Source organism: Vitis riparia, chromosome 11 (assembly GCF_004353265.1).
Source record: "Vitis riparia cultivar Riparia Gloire de Montpellier isolate 1030 chromosome 11, EGFV_Vit.rip_1.0, whole genome shotgun sequence".
Lineage (NCBI taxonomy): Eukaryota > Viridiplantae > Streptophyta > Magnoliopsida > Vitales > Vitaceae > Vitis > Vitis riparia.
Window position 1 is genome coordinate 5,776,287 of NC_048441.1, and position 22,821 is coordinate 5,799,107.

The 22,821-nt window shown below is 32.0% G+C and overlaps 2 long non-coding RNA genes across 3 annotated transcripts; both read right to left on the reverse strand.

The window, feature by feature from the left end:
- Positions 1-2,990: 2,990 nt before the first annotated feature.
- On the reverse strand, positions 2,991-4,709 carry LOC117925681. The gene is made up of 3 exons (XR_004653010.1): positions 4,599-4,709; positions 4,072-4,132; positions 2,991-3,288 (listed from the first exon to the last, which is right to left on the reverse strand). It is a non-coding gene; the product is annotated as an uncharacterized LOC117925681 (long non-coding RNA).
- Positions 4,710-13,384: 8,675 nt separating this feature from the next.
- On the reverse strand, positions 13,385-22,133 carry LOC117925058. 2 transcript variants are annotated; one of them, XR_004652933.1, is made up of 4 exons: positions 21,557-22,133; positions 18,724-18,874; positions 16,550-16,658; positions 13,385-15,010 (listed from the first exon to the last, which is right to left on the reverse strand). It is a non-coding gene; the product is annotated as an uncharacterized LOC117925058 (long non-coding RNA). The 2 variants fall into 2 exon arrangements; XR_004652932.1 differs by having other exon boundaries at positions 13,385-14,923; positions 21,557-22,132.
- Positions 22,134-22,821: the final 688 nt, after the last annotated feature.

Below are 22,821 nucleotides of genomic sequence, written 5' to 3' on the forward strand. Positions count from 1 at the left end.
TAGAATCAATCCCAATGATGAGAAACAAAAGGAAGAAAGAAACTTAGATTCAGCCCAAGATGCAGTCCTATTGATGAGTAACAAAAGGAACTAACGTTTAAGCTATAAGATAGAACCAAGGATGGAATCATAGGAAAAGAAATAAACAAAGAATACGTGATATAACCTAGGATAGTGTCCCAATGATGAGAAACCAAAGGAACAAACATCAAACTTAAATGAAACCTATGATCGTGTCCCAATGTTGAGAAAGTAAAGGAACAAACGATTAAGGATAATTAGAAAGTAGAATGGTGTCCCAATGATGAGAAACAAAACTAACAAAAAGCAAACTTAGATAGAACTTAGGATGACATCCCAATAATTAAAAACCAGATGAACAAAGAATAAATTGAGAAAGAGCCTAGGATGGTGTCCTAATGATGAGAAACGGAAGGAACAAACGATTAAGCTTAGAAAGAACCTAGGATAGCATTCCATTTATCAGAAACCAAATGAACAAAGACTAAACTGATATAGAAACTAGAATGGTGTCCTAATGTTCAGAAACAAAAGTAATAAAGAAGAAACTTGGATACAACCTAGAATGGTGTTCCAATGATGAGAAATCAAATGAACAAAAAATAAACTGAGATAGAATATAGGATGGTGTCCCAATGACGAGAAACCAAAGGAACAAATGATTAAGTTTTGTAACAACCTGTGATGGCTTCCCAATGATGAGAAACCAAAGGAACAAACAATTAGATTTAGATAAAACCTAGTTTTGCATCCCAATGATGAGAAACAAAATGAACAAATAATAACCTGTGATAAAACATATGATGGTGTCTCAATGAGGAGAAAAAAAAGTAACAAAGAAGAAATTTAGATAGAATCTAAGATGGTTTCCCAATGATTACTAACCAAAGGAACAAAGAAGAAACTTCGATTCACGCTAGGATGTAGTCCTATTGATGAGAACAAAAGGAACTAACGTTTAAGCTTTAGATAGAACTTAAGATGGCATCACAATAATGTGAAAGTAAATAAAAAATAATAATAACATTAGATAGAACCCAGGATATTGTCCTAAGGATGAGAAACCAAAGGAATAAGCATCAAACTAAAATCAAACCAATGATGGTGTCCTAATATTCAATAACTGAAGAAACAAATGATTAATGTTAGATAGAACCAAGGATGACGCCCCAATGATGAAAAACTAAACAAAGAAATAATAAACTAAGATAGAACATAGGATGGTGTCCTAATGATGAGAAACCAAAGGAACAAAGAAGAAACCTAAATAGAAGCAAGGAGGGTGTCACAATGATGAGAAACCAAACGAACAAACGATTAAACTTATACAAAACCTAGGATGTCTTCCCAATGATATGAAACCAAACAAACAAAGAATAAATTGAGGAAGAACCTAAGTTGTTCCCAATAATTAGAAACCAAATGATTAAGCACATATAGAACCTAGGATGGCGTCCCAATAATTAGAAACCAAATGAACATAGAATAAACTAATAAAGAACTTAGGATGGTGTCCCAATGATGAGAAACCAATGGAACAAACAATTAAGCTTAAATAGAACCTAGGATAACATTCCACTTATCAGACACAAAATGAACAAAGAATAAAATGAAATAGAAATTAATGGTGTTGCAATGATGAAATGCAAAAGAAACAAATACGAAACTTAGATACAAACGGTGTTAGAATCTTGGATGGTGCTCCATTGACAAGAAACAAAGGAACAAACGATTAAATTTAGAAACAACCTAGTATTGTGTCCCAATGATGAGAAACCAATGGAACACAAGATTATGTTTAGATAGAACTTAGCTTTGCCTCCGAATGATGAGAAACGAAATAAACACAGAATAAACTGAGGTACAACCTATGATGTTGTCCCAATGATGAAAAACAAAAGTAACAAAGAAGAAACTTACATAGAACCTAAGATGGTGTCTAAATGATGAGAAACCAAATGAAGAGAGAAGAAACTTATATTCAATCTAGGATGCAGTCCTATTGATGAGAAACGAAATGAACTAACATTTACTTATATTAGAACCTAGGATGGCGTCCCAATGACGGGAAAGCAAAATAAACAAAGAATAAACTTATATAGAACCTAGGATATTATCCCAATGATGAGAAAACTAATAATTTTTTAAACCTCAACTAAATATGAGATTAACTGAAAAACTAAACAAAACATAATGATTTTTAAAGGAAACTAAACTAAGCATAATAACAATGAACCAACCATACTAATTATTTTTAAAAACTAGACTAAACATGATCAACAAAATAACCAAACTAATGATTTTAAAAACTAAACTAAGCATAATATCAACAAAAAAACCAAACTAATAATTTTTCAAAACTAAATTAAGCATGAGATAAAAAAAATAACCATGCTAATATTTTTTAAAATAAACTAAACTAAGCACAATATCAACAAAGCACCCAAATTAATAATTTTTTACAAACTAAACTAAATATGAGATTAATGGAATAACCACATAACTAATGATTTTTAAAAGAAACTAAGCTAAGTATAATATCAACAAAGCAACCAAACTAATAATTTTTATAAACTAAACTAAGCATAAGATGAAAGGAATAACCAAACTAATATATCTTAAAAGAAACTAAACAAATCATAATATGAACAAAACAACCAAACTAATGATTTTTTTTTTTTTTACAAAAAAAAAAAAAAAAAAAACAAACAAACAAAACAAAAACTAATGTAAGCATAATATCAACAAAGAAACCAAAGTAATAATTTTTCAAAACTAAACTAAACATGAAATTAACTGACTTTTTAAAAGAAACTAAACTTAGTATAATATTGTCACACCCCAAATTTTTTTTTTTATTATTTATTTTTCAACTAAACAATTGATACTCAAATACATATAAGTGCTCTCAAAAATTTAAATGTAAAGTTCTACTTGAATTTGTTCAAAAAGAGGATATGGCAAACCTGTTATAAAGAGTACATCCTGTATTAAACATTGTGACTATTAAGTTAACAAAATATGTTTTGTTTCACAAAAGAAACTTGTACAACATTAATTTACATATACCAAGCTCCATTGTTTACTACGGGTAGCCCATACTACAAGTGTATCTGACAAATATATACATTACATCATTCCAACAAAAGGTTTAGTCTTGATACAAAAGGCATGGCCTCAAAAGACTTTCAATATGAGCAAACAGCATCCAATCACAGTAAAGCATTGCTCAAGCATTATTTCCTGCATAGGTCTTCTGACCTGCATCTAGAGGTGGAAGGGATAGGGTGAGTTCACAACTCAGTAGGAAAGTTTATAACCATCCTAAGTATACCCTTAAAAACCATGAATTAAACGTTTAATAGCATGCATGATAAATATTTCATAACCATTAACAAATGTGTAATTATGTTAAACATGTATGCATGTGTTTGTTGGTTTCATCATTGCTTTTCCCCATCCATCCTTTCACAACTGATAAATTGCTGACTCCCAACAATCTACACAGCAGATACAATGCTCCATAAGAACTCGATCGATATAATAATGACTATTTTGGGACATCACCCAAGGGCAAGTCATACCCCGTGTCTTTTGGGACTCATACCCAAGGGCAGGACCAACCCCGTGTCTTTAGGGACTAAAACCCAGGGGCAGGACCAACCCCATACACCCACATCGGAGTGTCTTCCTCGAGGGCTTTAGGGACTTTCACCCAAGGACCCACGGTCCCACATAAACAATATATCAAATGATAAGGCCTGTAGCATCACATAAGCACTTCGCCACCAATAAATTCTCTGAATATCATCTGTGATAACTCCATATCCTTCTTGCAATGCAACCCCACCATGAACCATTTCGACAACACAAACCATGAATCTTCATACCAATATACGTTCCAATATCATGGTAACATCTCAATGCAATAAAACAAGATGCAATGACACCTTAAAACATTTTATGAAATCATAGAAATAACATGAAATGCCAACAAATAATTCAAGGAAAGAAATCAAATACACCATAGAATAGCATAAAATTCCCTACCTTACACCGACCTCCTTTTTGTGTTTCTTCTAAGTAGGCGATCTTTGCCTATTACGAGGAACTGAAATGAAACAACATAATTTAGGTTTTAGTTTATTGTTGCAAATTTTTAATTCTCACATTCTCTAATCTATAACCTACATGTTTTCAAATCAAATTTGAATTGAATTAAACAATATTTACAATGCATATTAATTTCCCTAATTAATTACCAAACACTAATTCTTTTGATTTTCTTAAAGCCTAACCTATTAACAAATCCCAAGTGTCCAAATAACCCAATTCATCACATGTTTACTAATCTATTTTTCAATCAAACCAAATTAAACAAAGATTTATGCTGATCTTACCATTAATAAAATACTTAACTTAAAATACTTTAATCTTTAATTAATTGTGATTCTTAACTAAAACGGGTTTATAGCTAATTATACTCAACTTTTACACAATTTGTACCGTTAATTCTTTTCAACATACCATTAGGAACCAAAATAAACGAAAATTACAAAATTAAACAACTTGCTTACCTCAAATCTACACTTTCTCTCTCTAGATTCTCTCTCTAACCCAAGTTGCTGCAGGTGAAATGGTGCAAAACGAGCTGCAGCCCCCTTATAAAGGGTCTCCTAGCACCCAAGCACGAGGTGGCAGCCCACATGGCTGCCACCAATCCACCCAAGTAGGAGGTGGCATTCCACCAACTCCAATTTCCCAATTTTGCACTTTAGTCCTTCAAGTTATCAAAAATAAAACCCATAATTGCCCATTAGTCCTTTAGGTTTTCATAACCCTAATCAGTCCCTAAGAACCTAATAAGCATGCTTAGATCATTAGCTAATCCCACTTAACCTTAATCAAAGTTTAATTCATAATTAAACATGATTAGCACTAAACTAGTTTTAACATCTAATTAAGCAAGCTTAGAGTTAAGTACTAAAATAATCATTATTGCCTAATTAATTCATTAGTACTAGGTGTTACAAATATCATGAAAGAGAAACTAAACTTAGTATAATATCACGAAAGTAAGCGAACTAATAATGTTTAAAAACTAAACTAAGTGTAAGATTAATTAAGTAATCAAACTAATGATTTTTAAAAGATTATACCAAGCATAACCAATGTTTAAAATATCTGTAAACACAGATATATTGGTACTTGGATTTTACGGATATATTGAATATATCGGATAAATATCGATAGAAGAGAAATAGTTCAAAATTCATGAAAATGTTTAGAAAACTTTTTTAAAAAAAATGATAAAATAAGTAAAAATACACATATTAAAGTTCTTTTGTAACTATAATTAACATAAATACTATTATATATAATATTTATGAAATTTTTATTAAAAAAATTAGCTTAAATTCCTTTAATATATTTATATTCATTTATTTTAAAAATTAAAAATACTTTTATTAAAACATGTTTTATGACATTTTAAATAAAAATTTAAATTGATTTATATAAAATATTTTATTTGAGATTTAATTTCTAAAATTTTATTATAAATATGTGGTGACAACTTTTTTATTAACATTAATTTGTTTAAATAATTAAAATTATTGATAATTTATATATCAAATTAATTTTAATTTATAAAATATTCAAACTTCATTAATTTTTTACATTGTAGTAATTTTTTAGTAAAATTATATTTTTAAAATATAAAATTAAAAGAATAAATAAAAAATTAAAAGTGAAGTGATAGTAATTTTTTAAAATAGGATTAATGAGATAAATATGAAAAGTAGTTAAAAATAAAATGATAATATAAATTTAAAATAAAAGATAAATTAAAAATGAATAATTAAAAATATATCAATATACATAATTTTTAAAAAAAAAATTCAAACAATCGGCGATTTTTTGTGCTCTCCCTACTTGTCGCCGCACGTCACCCCACGCTCGATTTTTTTGCCGATAGATTGCTTCTAAATTGATTTTTAAAAGAAACTAAACAAAGCATAATATGAACAAAACAACCAAACTAATAATTTTTTAGAAACTAAACTAAATATGAGATCAACCAAATAACAAACCTAATGATTTTTAATAGAATTAAACTAAGCAAAATATCAACAAAGCAACCAAACTAATAATTTTCAAAAATAAACTAAACATGAGATCAACGGAATAACTCAACTAATGATTTTTAATAGAAAAACTAAACTAAAGGTGATATCCACAAAGCAACCAAACTAATAAAGTAAAACTAAAATATGCACGAGATTAAACAAATAATCTAACCAATGATTTTTAAGATAATTAAACCAAACAAATTGACAAAGTAACCAAACTAATAATTTTTTAAAATGAAACTAAATATGAGATGAATTGAATAACTAAACTAATTTCACATTAAAGAAACTAAACTAAGCATAATATCAGCAAAACAACCAAACTAATAATTTTTAAAACCAAAACTAAAAATGAGATTAACTAAATAACTAAACTAATTATTTTTAAAAAAAAAATTGAACAAACCATGATATCAACAAAGCAACCAAACTAATAATTTTTAAAAACTAAACAAAACATGAGATCAACATAATAACTAAACTAATGTGTTTTAAAGAAAACTAAATTGTGCATTATATCAACAAAGCAACAAAACTTATAATTTTTCAAAACTAAACTAAGCATAAGATCAAAAGGATAACTAAACTAATGATTTTTAAAAGAAATTAAACGAAGCATAGTATCAGTAAATATACCATACTAATAACTTTTAAAAATGAAACTAAATATGAGATCAATGGACTAACCGAACTAATGATTTTTAAAAGAAACTAAACTTAGTATAATATCATGAAAACAAGCAAACGAATAATGTTTAAAAACTAAACTAAGTATGAGATTAATAGAGTAACCAAACTAATGATTCTTAAAAGAATTATACCAAGCACAACATCAACAAACCAACCAAACTAATAATTTTTTGAAAAGTAAACTAAACATGAGATCAAAAGATTAACCAAACTAATGATTTTTAAAAGAAACTAGACTAAGCATTGTATCAACAAAACAATCAAACTAATAATTTTTATAAACTAAATTAAGCATCCAATTAATACATGAGAATATAAAATTTCTCATTATAGAAACAATGTAAAATGTACCACTCTTTAGATTTTTTTGATCTCCTGCAACCTGACTTGAAGCTGCATTCAATTTTCCCTACATTTATGGAGACTAAAAGTTTTATCACAATTCAAAACAAAGGAGTTAGATAAGAATAAGAGCTGATATGTACCTTGACAACCACCATTTTGTTTTTTACTCTTTATTTTTCAAAATCTTCTAATGATCTAATACCCTACGAAGCAAAAGCAACATCCAAAGTTCAAGTAGTCAATTTCTGTCTTTCCTTGTTTTTTTTTTTTTTTTGGGCAACCAAACAGAAATTAGGGTTCCGAGGAAATCGTGACAAAAATTCTTCCTCTTAGCTAAACAACTTCCATTAATGACCTACTGGGTTAGCGATCCTAGTTGCAGAACTCCAATAAACCTAAATCAGCCCATCCATTCAAATGCACAAGAACTCCTAATGTAACCAAAATTCAAACAAATTTATTACCTTCTGATGCACTTCAAGCTATGTCAAACTCAGAGAAACAATCACCAACACTCCAAGAATGCAAAAACTTGCACTTATCCCCATAACTACAATTTCCTTGAAGCCAATAATTACAAAGCTTCTCAATCTTCCTAAATACACTATTGCCCGCGCCACTACCTTGAGCTCTATTGCCTGCATCACCGTCATGAACCGGCCCCCACGTAGGATTAAACTTAGGACTTCTTCATGCACCAGAAAAGCTGAGATTGTCATGTACTCCTTGATTTGGCCGTTTGGACGATGATCCATTGCTTATGAATGGTTGGTGTTGTTGGGGGTGAGGACCTAGTAATTATCTGGGTAAGTACGGACAGAGGAACTTGTTGCACCTGCCTACCCTCCAATGGTAACATACCTTTTGTTGTTTGCCACTATCATTCAAAGCTCCAAGTCGTTGAAACACCCGTTTGTTACCATGCTCGTCAACATCCATAGTTAAGAAGATCAAAATAGAGATTAAATGTAGAGCTTTGCTTTGAAACTGAACTGAAATCTTTATCTTTATACCGAAAACATGGAATTAGGGTATCCCGAAATAGCAATTCAAGAATTTGACCATGGGTTCCAACAATTATAGATCCAATCTCATTATGGGAAACCCTAATTTCCTCAAAATTTCCATTCAGAATTTTATATTCGAAAAGGAAACACAGTGCATGGCCCGGCGGAGTAACGTCGGGAAACAAAGAATCGAGCATCGTCAACATGTTGAAACAGTTAGACAAGCAAACCAGATAATCAAGAAATCTAAACAGTGGAATGATTAGTCAAAACAGTTGTTTCATTAGACCTGATCACCATAAACCTCCAATCTCCTTCCTCTCAGCTCTCTCTTTGGAAACACTCCAAGCTAAAATAGCGAATCCGAGGATAGGCAATTGTTTGAAACTGAAATAAATGGAGTCTTTCCTTGTTTTTTTTGTGCAACCAAACAGAAATTAGGGTTCCAGGGAAATCGTGACAAAAATTCTTCCTCTTAACTAAACAGTTTCCGTTAATGACCTACTGGGTTAGCGATCCTAGTTGCGGAACAATTTCCAAATATGATCTTTTTTGTTGCTGAGAAATCAAAGGAAGGGAAAGAAAAAAAAAAAAAAGAGCATGAATCTTGGAAACACCCATTTGAAAGGCGAGAATATACTTACAAGTTTGTGGTTTCCTAGAAACTTAAGGACAGGAAAATATAGATTTTCTCAACAACCAAACGGAAAAAAGAAAAGTTAAAAAGAGTGCAGAAAAAAAGGATAACAAGAATGGCGATCTCTTGCAGACAAGATAAGGGTGAAGAATGGTGAGCGCTGATTTGAAATGGTAGAAAAATCTCCTGTGATGTTCGCGGAAACCAGAAAAGAATAATGATGCAGGTGTGATCTCTTGTTCCCTCAGAAAAATGGATATCCAAAGGAAAATGGCGATTCTATCCTCGAATATGAAGATCCTGAAGCTCCAAAGATGGGTGTCTGATGATCCTTTCTCACTATCGGTGGACTACAATGGTGAATATTGCTCTCCGATGACAATGAACTCTAATGGCGGTGATGACTCTCTATAAACGAACCAGCGAGCTTCAATGGTGGCGAACTACTCCGGCAGTGATGAAACGAACCACAAGCTTCAACGGTGGTGAACTACTCCAACAGCTATGAACTTGCCTTTTTCAATGAGAATTTGCACTCCTCCATAAAACACCCAAAAAGTGACTCCCTATGTCGGTGATGAACTCTCCTACTCCAAAAAATGCCCAAAATCTCTATGTCGGTGACGAAGTCTCATTTCCAAGAATGCCAAAAAGAGCTTCTTCATCGGTGATGAAGTCTTTATTTGTTCAACCTCAATGGTCTCTGGAACTACAGCTGTTACGCCATTCCCAGGGTGGTGTGCATGCTCCCTCAACAAAAAGATTCTCTTCCGGAGACTTCCCCAAAAACGGCCTCCTAAATGCCTAGCAGTTCAAAAACGTGATTGGCAATAGCTTCCTTGCATGGCTTGTGGTGATGCTCCCTCACGTGAGACTCTTCTCGAAACCATCATGATGTCATGTCCCGAAAGAAAATGGATCCTTCTCAAAAGTCTCATTGTCATGCCAAATGCATGTCTCCATCTCACTCGGAGCGCATGTGTGATAGCCATCCAGAATGCACGTACCTCTAACCTTTTGGAGTCTTCTGGATCCCATGCATGGAGATCAAAATTGCAGCATGAAAGAAATGCCCTTCTAATGCATGCTTTGGCCATTGCACACGTATTCATCCTTATCTCATCCAAGCACCAGAATAATTGCAAAAATATAGGGCTTGTTCTTGGTGTTTTTAAAAATAGCTTTTTAGAATTTTTAAAAAACTAGAGTGTTTGACATGATGTTTTAATACCAAAAACAAGAAGTTCGTTTGAATGATTGTTTTTAAAAACAATATATTATTTTTATTTTATAAAAATTTTATAAAATTAATTTATAATAATATGAAATCAAATTCAAGTTAAGTCTTATTAAAAAATAAAAATTAATTTCACAATTATATATAAGTTAAAGATAAATATTTTTTTTTTAAAATTACGAAACAATTTTTTTATTGTAGTGAAACAAAAATTTCTATAATATAAAAACAATTTTAATATTCATTTTTAATACAAGTCAATTAAGTGCTTTAATTAATTTTTAAAATTTTTTATTTGATCATGATTTCTTATGTTTTTTTAGAAACTTTTTTAATGTTAAAGAATAAAAAAAAAAAGTTTTTAAATGTTTTATAAAATTAAGGATATTAGATCATTTATTATTATAAAAGGATTTTAAAAATAAAAAAACAAAAAGACTTGTTCGGATAAATTATTATTATTATCATTATTTAAATATATATATTTTGATTTTGTAAAAACATTTTAAATTCAATTTATATAATATTAATTAATTAAATTTAATTGAAGTCTTTTTGAAAATGAAAATAATTTTGTAATTAAAAGTAAATTAAAAAATATATAGTTTTTAGTAAAACATAAATAGTAATATTATAATAAAATCATAAATTATTATTTTTAGTAGAAAATATACTATTTTATTATATGTAAGAAAAAAGATATTTTATTATATTAAAAAATTTAAGATATTAACGAGTTTATTATTTTAAGTTTTAAATTATTTTTAAAAATTAATAGAGTTGTTAACAAATCTAACGCATTAAATCTTATTTAATCTTAAGCTAATTTGCCTAACGAAAAAAGAAATTGAAAAATAATAATTTTCTATAGAAAATAAATAATAGAGTATATGTGCCCTAGGGTTTGTTGTCTACCTTCATTTTCTTTTTCCTCTCTTTGTTTCTTTTCCTGCCAAAATCTCTTTGATTTTGTTCCTCCTGACAGTTGACAGAACTTGCCCAAAAGTACTGATGCCCTTATTCCATCAATGCAAGGCTCTATTCCCAGTCCAGAAGCAAACTGAGCTAAAGGAGCAACAAGATTTGATTTTCTCACCGTTAAGCCAATGACACTGCCATTATGTTGATTCAAATTTGGTGGCCCAAAAGATAAAAACAGTAAGACCCTTTCCCTGGTAAGAAGAATCTATAGCAACTCCAACCTTCATGATTGCCCCATTCATGAACAGAGCATCAAGTGTAGCTTCTGGCTCAATTGAGACTGTGACTCGGCATGCAGAAGGTGACCATGCATATGTGTACACCTGTAGGTGGAAAGATGCCAGGAAAAATGGGCAGCCTGCCCTTTCTCCTTTAACACAGATGAAATGATGGTCAACAATAATAAGCAGTACTTTTGCTGAGTCCATTGTTGCTGAGTATGGAGTCCATGTTACAAAAAAAAAAAAAAAAAAAAAAAAAAAAAAAAAAAAAAAAAAAAAAAAAAAAAAAAAAAAAAAAAAAAAAAAAAAAAAAAAAAAAAAAATATGGATCCATTGTTAAACAAATCTCTCCGCGAGAATTTAGGTACGTATACTTTGTAAAAACCAAGGAATCATTTGGTAAATGATGAGTGAAAAGGCAACGTGCTTAGCATCTCGAGGCTGATTATGACTTTTAAGTGCAGGCCCAACATGGCAGGGTTTTTGTAATAAAACTGTATTAATCTCAATTAATACGTGCAAATAAGCTTCAGGTATTAAGCTTGAAATCAGTAATTACAAAACTTACCTATTGGGGAATTGAATACTGAAACATCCTATTTGAGTCTTCCAAACCTTTCATATATGCAATGATTCAAACCAAAGACTTTTCCACCAAATAATCATTTCTTTTTGTTTCTAATATAAAAAAAAGGGATTTATATATAGTATATATCCTCATCCTGATGCCATGGGTGAGCAGAGTGGTGGCAGTGATGGAAAGCAATGCTGTTTAGAAAAAAATACGCCTTGAAAAGGTTAAAAGGCTTAATGAAAAGGAAATGGATGTGCTCACATTTGGTGTTATAATCGCCATAATCTTGCTTTTTTTTTGCGCCGTTTGCACCATAGAGGGCACCCGCAAGCGCCGTCCTTCCTAAACCTTTACATCCAAACACGCCCTTGCTGAAGCTCCTTTTAACTCTTTTTTCTGTCCTTTCTTTTTTATTTTTCCGCAAGGAAATTAGGGTTTCTGCTACGAAAAATTGGAAATGAGGTTTTTGAAGTGGCAGATCTCGGTAGTGTTGTTGTTGGAAACCATTAGTCCTTTCTTTTTTTATTTTGTTGTTTCTCATAAAGAAAAAAAAAAAAAGACTACTAGGTTTAACTAAAAGAGTTTTATGCTTTTGGATTGAATTTCAAAACTTCAAATAAAGTATCAACAATTATTTTATATATACATATGCCCTCACAAAAGAAATTTGGTAGAAAAAAAAAACTCTATAAATAAAAAAACTTGAATTGAGAATTCCCCGGTTTGAACCTAAAAAAGAGTTTCTATGCAACTAGATTGAATATCAAAACTTTCAAATATTGTCCTGAGAATTGTTTATCAGATATATTTGTATATACACATGCACGAACTAAAATTTAGCCAAGAAAAAACATGTAGAAGTATGAGAAGTCATTATCATAGAAAATACTCTACCCTTTAGAGACCAAATCTTCAAGTACATTTTCAAATTGAAACTCTAATGGATTCTCTTCAACCCAATAATTTTCCTTTCCTTCAATCAAGAGTGGAATTCTACCATAGGCTGGTTAAGAGGCTTGATCATCTAAATTAGAAAACTAAGGATCTCATAAGAACAATCCAATGGATATATTAATGTCAAACACACTACTAATGAACATAATTACCTATCATTCTGATCAAATGAATCCATATGCACCATTAAAAGTAGCACCTTCCTTAACTTAAACACTTCTGGATTTCGTAAATTCTAAGCTCAAAACTTTTGATTATAATTAATAATTGATATGTTCAAGATACTTGGCCTAGTTAGTTCCTGTTTGAAAAAATTGCCACATAGGCCTATGCAATTTACTCGGTTTGTTTTACTTTTTATTTTTCCTTTCATTTTTATGTCTATGTTTTAAAAAGCTAAAGCTCTTTTATATCTACTATAAAAGCCAGATCAATTCCTAATGAAAGAACCGATGCTTAATGGAACAGTTCTCGCACACACATTTTAAGGTTTTAAAGTTTTGTAGTGATTGGAAAATTAAAAAATTTCAATTGTTGATTTTTTTTGTTTCAAGAAAGACATACCAAATGTTTATAGACTGGATCATACAAGAAAAAGATCATTCTGCTTACCAAGGTCAGCTTTATGAGGTCTTTCCCCAACTTGGACACATTGTATGAAATGTAGAAGGTTAGTGAGTCAAAAACATTTCTTTTAGTTCACAAATCCCACCAAAACAAAGAAGGTGTTATTTTTATTAGCAGATAACATAGATTTACCTCTTTATGTATTTTTGTAATCTCTCCTGCCATGACATATCGACCGCAATGCATTAAAAGACACTGTCATAATCCTTTGGTGGAATTGTATCTTCCACGACATACAAAACCAAAAGGCCTCAAACATGCGTATCCATAATTTCCAAAACCATGTAAACAACCACAAGCCAAATGCAGTATCATCTCCATGCCTATAAAATGTGAAGACCAAGAATAGGCACCATGCATGCGCTAACGAATGGATGGTTAGAGCATATGGCAACTAATTATAAGTGACATGTATATAAGCTTTCATATTGATTCTATGTTTACAGTAGCTATCTTTCAAAAACAATTATTGCATGTCACTGAAGAATGAAGTTTCCTCAAGGAACTGATGAACCTTATGCAGGGGAATAAAGAATATTCATGTTGTTATATAACTTAAGTATTACTTTGCAAGAACCAAACTCTAAGAGAACGGACTAAACAAATTTTTGCATAAGATTTCATCAATGAAACTTTTTCATTTTTTAGGAAATGACAAATTGTTTCATTTTTATTTTCTTTTGTTTAAATTTTCTCAAAAACCATACAAATTCTAATATTCTCAAGTTCTACATATGATTTCTTTTTCTATCTATGCAATTGCATGGCTAGATTTATAAATTCAAGTATTGACCACCATTTAAAAGCCATTAAAGGAACAATGATTTAAACTCAAGCAAAATGCGAACTTAATCCATGTTATAATGCACACTAACCATTATTCACTTCCTCTTTTACTTCATCTCCTGATTTCTAGACAATATCTTTCAACCCAATTGAGAGGTTCTTGTAGAATTGCACATAAGACAAATTTAGTGAATGATTGAATTTATTAATCATAATTTATAGAGAAAAATGGACTGCTTTCCTAACATGGGAAAATAATATTGTGCTCAGGGTGTCAATTCCCTAAGGAGCCAATTTAATACAGGTCTTACATTGAATTTAAGGTCCTTATATCCAAGAGACCCCTATCTAGGGGTCTAGTTATTTTTGGAATAAATTAAAGATAAGTAGTAGAAGCTTGTTTTAGCATAAACATCACTACATTTTATCACACATGCTTTTTACATAAAAGAGGGTAGGGCTTCGGTATCAAACAAGATATTGGCAACCAATATGCTCGGGATAAAAATTCAATATTCATTCTAATTTAATATGAGAATTGCATTGAGATAGTAGATACATACCTTGTGAAATTCTAGAGTATCTCCCCCAGATTTTCAAAGCTTGACCATGTATAGCAAAGGGCCACTTCAAAAATTTGTCCAAGTAAATTATTGACATCCAGTTGAGACATCTTCAGGTAATGTTCCAATGAACTCATGGTCAGGGGATCCTGCAAACAAGGCAACTAAGAGAGAAATGCCTCTATTGCAATAGATAAATGACCCTTGCATCCAAATTTCTCCCCTTGAAGTTTCATCTAAGGTGGGTTGCAAAGGTTTTAGCAGAGCATAATAATACCATATGACTTTGTCAAACAAATCAAGACATGCATCACTAACTATTCAATTCCATGAAAATCTCAAGAGTATTTTTGTAATTTTGCCAAGCATTTAGTTCCACATAACTTTGACAAGTATATATGTGATTTAGACAAGCCACAAACTAAACTAATCATTGGGAGACTATCATCAGATTAAAATTTTGGACATGAGAAGTCAAGAATCCTAAGTTGATTTTATTTGCAGACCAAATAGAAAGTTAGAAAACTATAACCAAGTCTAATTAAGGTGCATCGGTTCTATTCAATCTTCCAAACTTAGCAATTAGGAGGAAGCCTACTCAAGATAATATAAAGGTCACAAGCAAAGCAATCAAGATTCAATGCATGCAATACTCATATTCCTTGCACCAATTCATCCACTCTACAAATTCTCATCTTGCACCTCAAATTTGATTAATAATAAATTTTCTTTCTAAATCACTAAGGAAAGTTGTGTAAAGAAGAAGAGTTATGGCAAATTGCATCTTAAATAGAAAAAGATAGTGCTTATTGACATTGAAGTTATTTTTCTTTACATTAAAAACCAAAGGCATAATAGTTTTCTCAATTTTTTAGATAATCTCATTGGCAGGACGCTTCGATGTAAATATTGTCTCCTGTTTAATAAGGCACTGGTGACCAAAGAATATGTTAGATGCAGGCTTCATATTTATGAGGAAGTTTAGGATAAGATCATAGCTAAATAAACAACTAAAGCTCATTTAGTTATCTAGCTGTAACTTTGAAGCAACATATGTTATGACTTACAAGAGACAACAATTACTCCTTAACTTTTGTTGTTGTGGTGTTGGTGGAGGAGAGGTGAAAAATTTATTTCTGATATATAAACCAAGCTGTAATCTCATAAGTTATTATATAATAAAACCTACAAGTAAAGATTAGAACACAATGATAGAATTATCTGTATAGACTTTTGAACAATTAAATGGTGAAAGGTAAGATGCTTTTGAGATCAAGACGTCTAAGATCATCCTAGGCACTTGAAGATATTCTTGATTCCATCACTTAGGAGCTGTAACTTTACACACAAATAAATAAATAAACTTAGATTCTTAATATCTCATTGAACTTGACAACAATCAAAGCTACAATGTACCATTGGCTTTCCAAAGAGAGTACCAAGGTTGAGACCCTGAGATGTCGAGATGAGATCAAAAGCATTCTTATGTTATGACTTACGAGAGACAACAATTACTCCTTAATTTTTGTTGTTGTGGTGTTGGTGGAGGAGAGGTGAAAAAATTATTTCTGAGATATAAACCAAGCTGTAATCTCATAAGTTATATTATATAATAGAACCTACAAGTAAAGCATCTAAGATCATCCTAGGCATTTGAAGATATTCTTGATTATATCACTTAGAAGCTGTAACTTTACACACAAATAAATAAGTAAACTTAGATTCTTAATATTTCATTGAACTTGACAACAATCAAAGCTACAATGTACCATTACCTTTTCAAAGAGAGTACCGAGGAGATGTCAAGATGAGATCAAAAGCATTCAAAGTGACAAGCGCCATAGGTCACTCTTCACGCCTCTCCACAACAAGGTTTTGAGAGTCCTGAACACCAAACGGTAAATCAAGTACAATGTCACCCTAATAATCCATTGACATATAGATTGACCAAGGAGTGTAAGAAAAATATGCTTAAATGAAATTGGTACAACAAGAAGATACTTGCCCCCGATTCATCAAAGATAGCATCCCAATCATCAAGACTAACATCTGTTTGTTCAAAACCAGGTGGCTTATATCCCTTCTTAAACCACTCATTCTCAATGACTTTAGCAATTGTAAACCCTTGTTTCAAACCATAGCAATACCAAGTAACTCAGAGTTATAAGCAATGAGAAAAATAATGGCTAATGCAACTAAAGGATGATATAATATACACCAAACTAATCACCAACCAAACCAAAATAATAGAAGGAAGAGAAAGAAGAAAAACTCTTTTTTCTCTTCTTAACAAGGGAAGTAAACTCTTTATACAAAATCTGTATAAAATTTTGCCAGAATAGGAAAGATTATTATATTTTAAGGCATAAGAACAAGAGGAGATGGACCTATCATCTCTGGTTTAGGGTCCAAGATTCTTTTAATTAGCTTCTTTGCACTTGAGGAGAACTAGGGAGGAAGTGTAGAGTTAGCCTTAAATATTTGCAATAACATCAAGTCCTTATATAACCAGGTTTTGGATTTATAAATGCATTATATTAGGGAGAATCATTCAGTAAACATACAGATAAACTTATAAATACAAAGCCTATGAATCAGATTATCCAACTCCAGATCATGACAAGCAAGACATATCTCTTGAAATGCAGAGGATGAGCTATTAAACTTGGACTTTTCCATTAAAAACTTCAATTCATGTAAGCACTTTGATAGTATCTATGGCGTATATCTTTCTTCATTAACCATTTACAAGTAGTTATGCCAATCTATGTCAGCAAATTCTATGTATGTATTCTCCAATTTCCATAAGATTTCTTTATAACTCAAAATATAAAAGTCGCATGATTAGTGCTCATCCTCAAGGCAACAAAAACCAAAGATGAGAAAACAGGTAAGAGAACACACTCAAGTTATTTTTATTTGTTAAACGGTAAACTAAGATAGTGTATTTTAGCAGTTGTTTAAAAGCCTAATAACACAATCCATGCTCAACATCTTTTTCTAATAGTCAATTATGGAGTATACTCAATTCTTTTCAGACATTCTTTTATTATTATTTTAGTTTTTGTTGAGGATGCCTTTAATAGGAAAAACAAGATAAGTTAACAAAAAAAAAACCTTAGCAGAAAGTGCATAAACCAAGTAAACACAATTTATACAAGATGCAACAAAAGCAAGAAAAAACCACCCAGCATGCTAATCTACCACTCAAAGCCTATCTACAAAAACAACAAACGAGAGCACATTTATTGGATTTTTATATCTCTCTGAGAGGTCCAGCGACTGCTTGTTCTTCAGGTACCAATGATCAGATTGTCAATCAGAACATTGTTGAAATGCAAAAAAATAAAAATAAAAACCAACTACAGATCATAATGCAATAAGGCCCCCCAGTGTGCACCTTTCTAATTGCCTAAGAGCTCTTTATGATAGTTAAAGCTTTATTCAGCGTGTAGGTATGCATTAAAGCACTTTAGGGCAGTAAAGCTAGTAGCTTGAAGGCTATTTCCATTCAGGTTTGGGGTGAGATGCTTTTGTAGAAGAGCTTACAGGAAGAGGATCTACAATTTAAGATTTGTTTACATATTGATAGATACTGCTTCTTTCCACAAATAATTCTTAAGAAGCAGTTATCAAATTAGTATCTACCTTGTCAATCCATAGTTTTTTTCCCCTTGAAAAAGCATTTTGCCAAAATTTACAGCTGCACCAGACTCCAGATCCATTTGTCAAATCTTAATGCAACACAAAAGGTAAACATAACTGAAAGTATAGAAACACAAAAGGCAACGATAGCTGAAAGTACAGAAACACAAAAGGCAAAGGTAACTCAAACCACAGAAATATAAATTAATATGTAGATCATGACCTCATATACAATGCAAGCACACATGCAACAAAATGCCCACATAAGAGAGGAAGGGAGAGGAGGGAGGGAAAAGAACCACACCTGATGGTACAAGTTATCTTTGACTAGTTTAACCCAGATATGTTTCACTAAAACTGCTTGAACAACCTTTTTCTCACCCTCATCTTTGAGTGTTTCTGCCAAAAGATAATAACCATCTCTGGACAAATCTTCCTATGAATTCCCAACTGTCCTGAAACAATCAGCCCACCAAAATAAGTCTCTAAGAGTTATGAATCCATGTTTTCCAGCAAACGCTTTGCTACTCTGTCGATGCAAAATAAGTCTCCAGGTTGACTGACAAAGTAAGCTTCCGATACGGCTTATAGACCAACAAAAAATTTACTATAACAAACAAAATCTAGGATCCGCAGTTAGAAGACATTTATTTCTAATTTGGCTTTTAACACTTATTTCATAATATGACAACCTAATCCAGAATCCACAGCTTATAGGCCCAACATCTGCTCAGAACAAGATATACTTCCTCCAAAATAGAAGAAAAAGCCCACTGTCCAACTACCATACCAACAACAAAAGCAGAAAAGGGTCACAAAGGAAAATTATTCTTAGGTCCTATGCAATAATTTTAATTAATTTTTTAAATTCCAAATTTCCTGTAGTAATTAGAGAAAATACAACATTTCAGAATTCTGCAACCTTGCACCACTCTGGTCCCAGGCTTTGCACAGCTGGTGGTAAACAAAAAGGTTAGTACTAAAAATTTGTTACAGTTGAGGAGGCTTTCTAAAGCGTTGTAAATAGAGTGATGAATTCTGTGTACAGCCTGCAGAGAAACAACTAATAATTTATTCATCCATTCCCCAGTAGTATATTTACTATTTGGCACAAATTCACTTTGCAGACCACCAAGGTTTTATCATTTTTTCCAGTGCATCAAGGGCAGGTTGGATAGACATAATTGTTATTTTTCAGGTAATATAACCCAAGACAAATGTCGGGACTTTTCAATACAGATGTGAAGCAAAAAAAATCAACTTCGAGTCTTCTTTTTTCCCTCTATTTGCACTTCAGCATTCCCAATGTTCCATGGGATTTAATGAGCTCAAAGCATTTGGACTGGAGACACCCGAAGGGCCAGCCATATGTACCTCGTGAGACCTAGCCCATCCAAATCAAAATAGAACAAGCACCTACAACTAAGGGGAATGGAGTGTCAACCACGGGGTGAGATGATCTTAAAATACAAGGGCAAGTGACTGCTCACATCATGAAACTTGTTCATTTTGATGAACATGGCTGCAAGTGAACTGGGTTTGTCTTTGAATTGACTACAACCAAAGTCATGGCTACTTCAAACCAAAAAAAAAGCTCCTATTCCAAATCTGCTTCTTGGAGAAAAAGTTGATCTATGATCAACCTAATCATGGATTCCACCCTTCCCCTGCCCGCATATTGTTCCAATAGAAGTCTTTGGAAATTCATGCAAAGTGGAAAACTTCTCCACCAGGTTACCTCAAGCTAAATTTTGACAACTACTTCTTTGGCAATCCAGGATATTTTGAGGTTGGGGTGTCTTTAGAAACCATCAATGTATTAGTTAAAGTTGATTCCAAATTTGCCAGACAGCCAGAGAAGGATTGAACATTGAGGGAGACCTTTCATTTCTAGGGTGTGGAAGCTACTCACTAGGCTAGAGACTTGAGTCCCCATTCTTGGATTCCTTAAGCAGCTAATCAAATCGATCATTTGGCAAATCGAGGAGCCTCTCACTAGGTGCCCTTTGTGGAGGAAATTTTTACCACTTTGACTTACACTTTTGGGTTTATTTGTACTTGGGTCTTTCCATTCTCATATCTCCTTTTCTTTTTTGTTAGACTTATTCATCCTTCTTTAGAGAATAGATCCTTCTCTTTTTACCATACCATTTATTTTCCATGAAATCAAATGCTTGCTTCTGATAAAAAATAATAATCAGTCCTCTCAAAGCTATGATTATGCAATAAAGAGTCTCTCACATTATTTATTTATTTATTTTTGTAAGTAAATTTTTGTCCCCATTAGGACTTGAACCTTGAACCTCCCATAAACCCTCCCCATCCCTTTACATGAGTCTCTCACATTATTGTACCTTAGCATACATAAGAAATATCAATAACTTCAGCCTATTCTCTCTCCTATTACAACCATAGTGGCATCATTGCCCCAAAATATATGACTCAGGTTTTGTTGGCAACCTCGAGAAAAATAACTTGAACCAAAACAAAAGTTAAAGAAATAGTTCAAAAAAGCAAATGTTTGAATTAGAAGAGAAATTAGACATCACATTCAGAAAAGCAAATTCTGCATTGGATATGAGCAGAAATTCAACACTTCTTTTTGCTGCTAATACCCTTTTGTATAATTTAATTCACCCTCAACATCCTCAGATATGTAAATGAAAACTGAAATCTTTTATCCCATTTAATTTGTTGAGTCAACGTTATACCTCCAATTTAGCCACCTATAGATTAGAAGATATAAAGAACAAAGCGTCATATAATTCATCTACAGGCTTCACCGCACCCCAGCACTAGGCAAATGGTTTAAGAATAAACAAGTAAATAAATATATATGAATGTGCATGGACATGTTTCTGCGCAATCAAACAGCGCATTAACAAACGAATGGACTCAAAAAAACAGATCTACAATAACCATGAAAGAATCGTCATCAAATACTAATTCCCAAAAACAAAGACTCAGATCCGTGGAGAGAATAAATTCAAAATTAAAAACCAAAAAAGAACAAATCATAAAAAACAAAAGGACGCAGAAACTAAATTTTCCAAGAACCCGATTATTTTTCTTGGTTTAAACCAAAACCGACGAATTTCATCACAATAATCAAGAACCCGGAGGGATTCATAGCTCACCTGTAGGGCGGCGAAAATCTGCCGATCCCAACGAGCAAACTCCCAAGAAACTTGATGTGAGTCCCTCTATCTTGCAGCAAACCTAAAGTCTCCGACCTCTCGTGCTTCCTCTCCTTGAAGAAGTCCTTCCGATCCCAAGGCAGTGGTTTTGACGGCATGAAAACCCAGTCAATCGCATGCGCAGCCCAGCTCCCAACCTAATCAGTCAACCACACAACCCTACCCTGAACCAAATCTAGGGTTTCCAAAATCCCACAACCACAAAACCACTATCCACAAAGCTGATTCCCCGAGCTTCCACACCGAGACCGAACTAAATCCATAGAGAGACACCGTGCCCTTGCTTCTCGGCCAATAAAACTCAAAAGTCCTCCGCCTTTCACTTCCCCTTCTTTCAAGCGTATGGCTTCCGCCGCGCCCTAGATTCCACTCCAGGAAGATACCACCATAGATGAGGCACAAGAGCCTCGTCTTCCTACCTCCAGTTTCTTTCACTTTCCATGCTACAGGAAAAAAAAAAAATTGTTTGGAATGAGAAGGTGAGAACCTGAGGACAATAAGGACATAGAGAGGACAACAGAAGAAAAGAGGTGAGAGAGAGCAAGGATTTAGGAATTTTAGAAAGTTAAAAAAATAAAAATGCAACTTTGCCCCTATTAAAAAGATTAATTGATTAAAAATGATGAAAACATTCCAAATTTATAAAACTAATTTTTCCGATTTTTGAATTTGAAGAGTAATTTATTTTTAACATAAATACCTTTCAATAATTTCATTATTTACATGTATATTTTAAAAGAAATTGTTACTTTTGTAAAAGAAAGATAACGACATTTTTATCAAAAATATGTATTTTTTAAGTTGAAAAAATAGGAAAATTTCATCCCTTTTAGTCATTATCCCATTAAAAACTAGTTATGTTTGTGAAAGAAACAAAAGAATAAAAAAAAATTATGGGTTATTTGATTAAAGAGCATCTCAAAACCCAATTTTTAAATTTAATCTTCATATTTTTTACATAAGAAAAATGTTCTTATTATTTTCTTTTAAAAATAACTTTTTTTTAATCCTACATGTAAATACTTCAAATAAAAAAGATATTTATGTAAAAAAAAAAATTAGTTACTTTTTCATAAATAACATGTAAAGGGTTAGATTTCCAATTTGATAATTATTTTATCCCTTAACAATATATTTCAAAAATTAGGTACGACTTTGCCCCTTGAAACTAATTTTGTTCGTGAAAAAAAAAAAGATAAAATAAA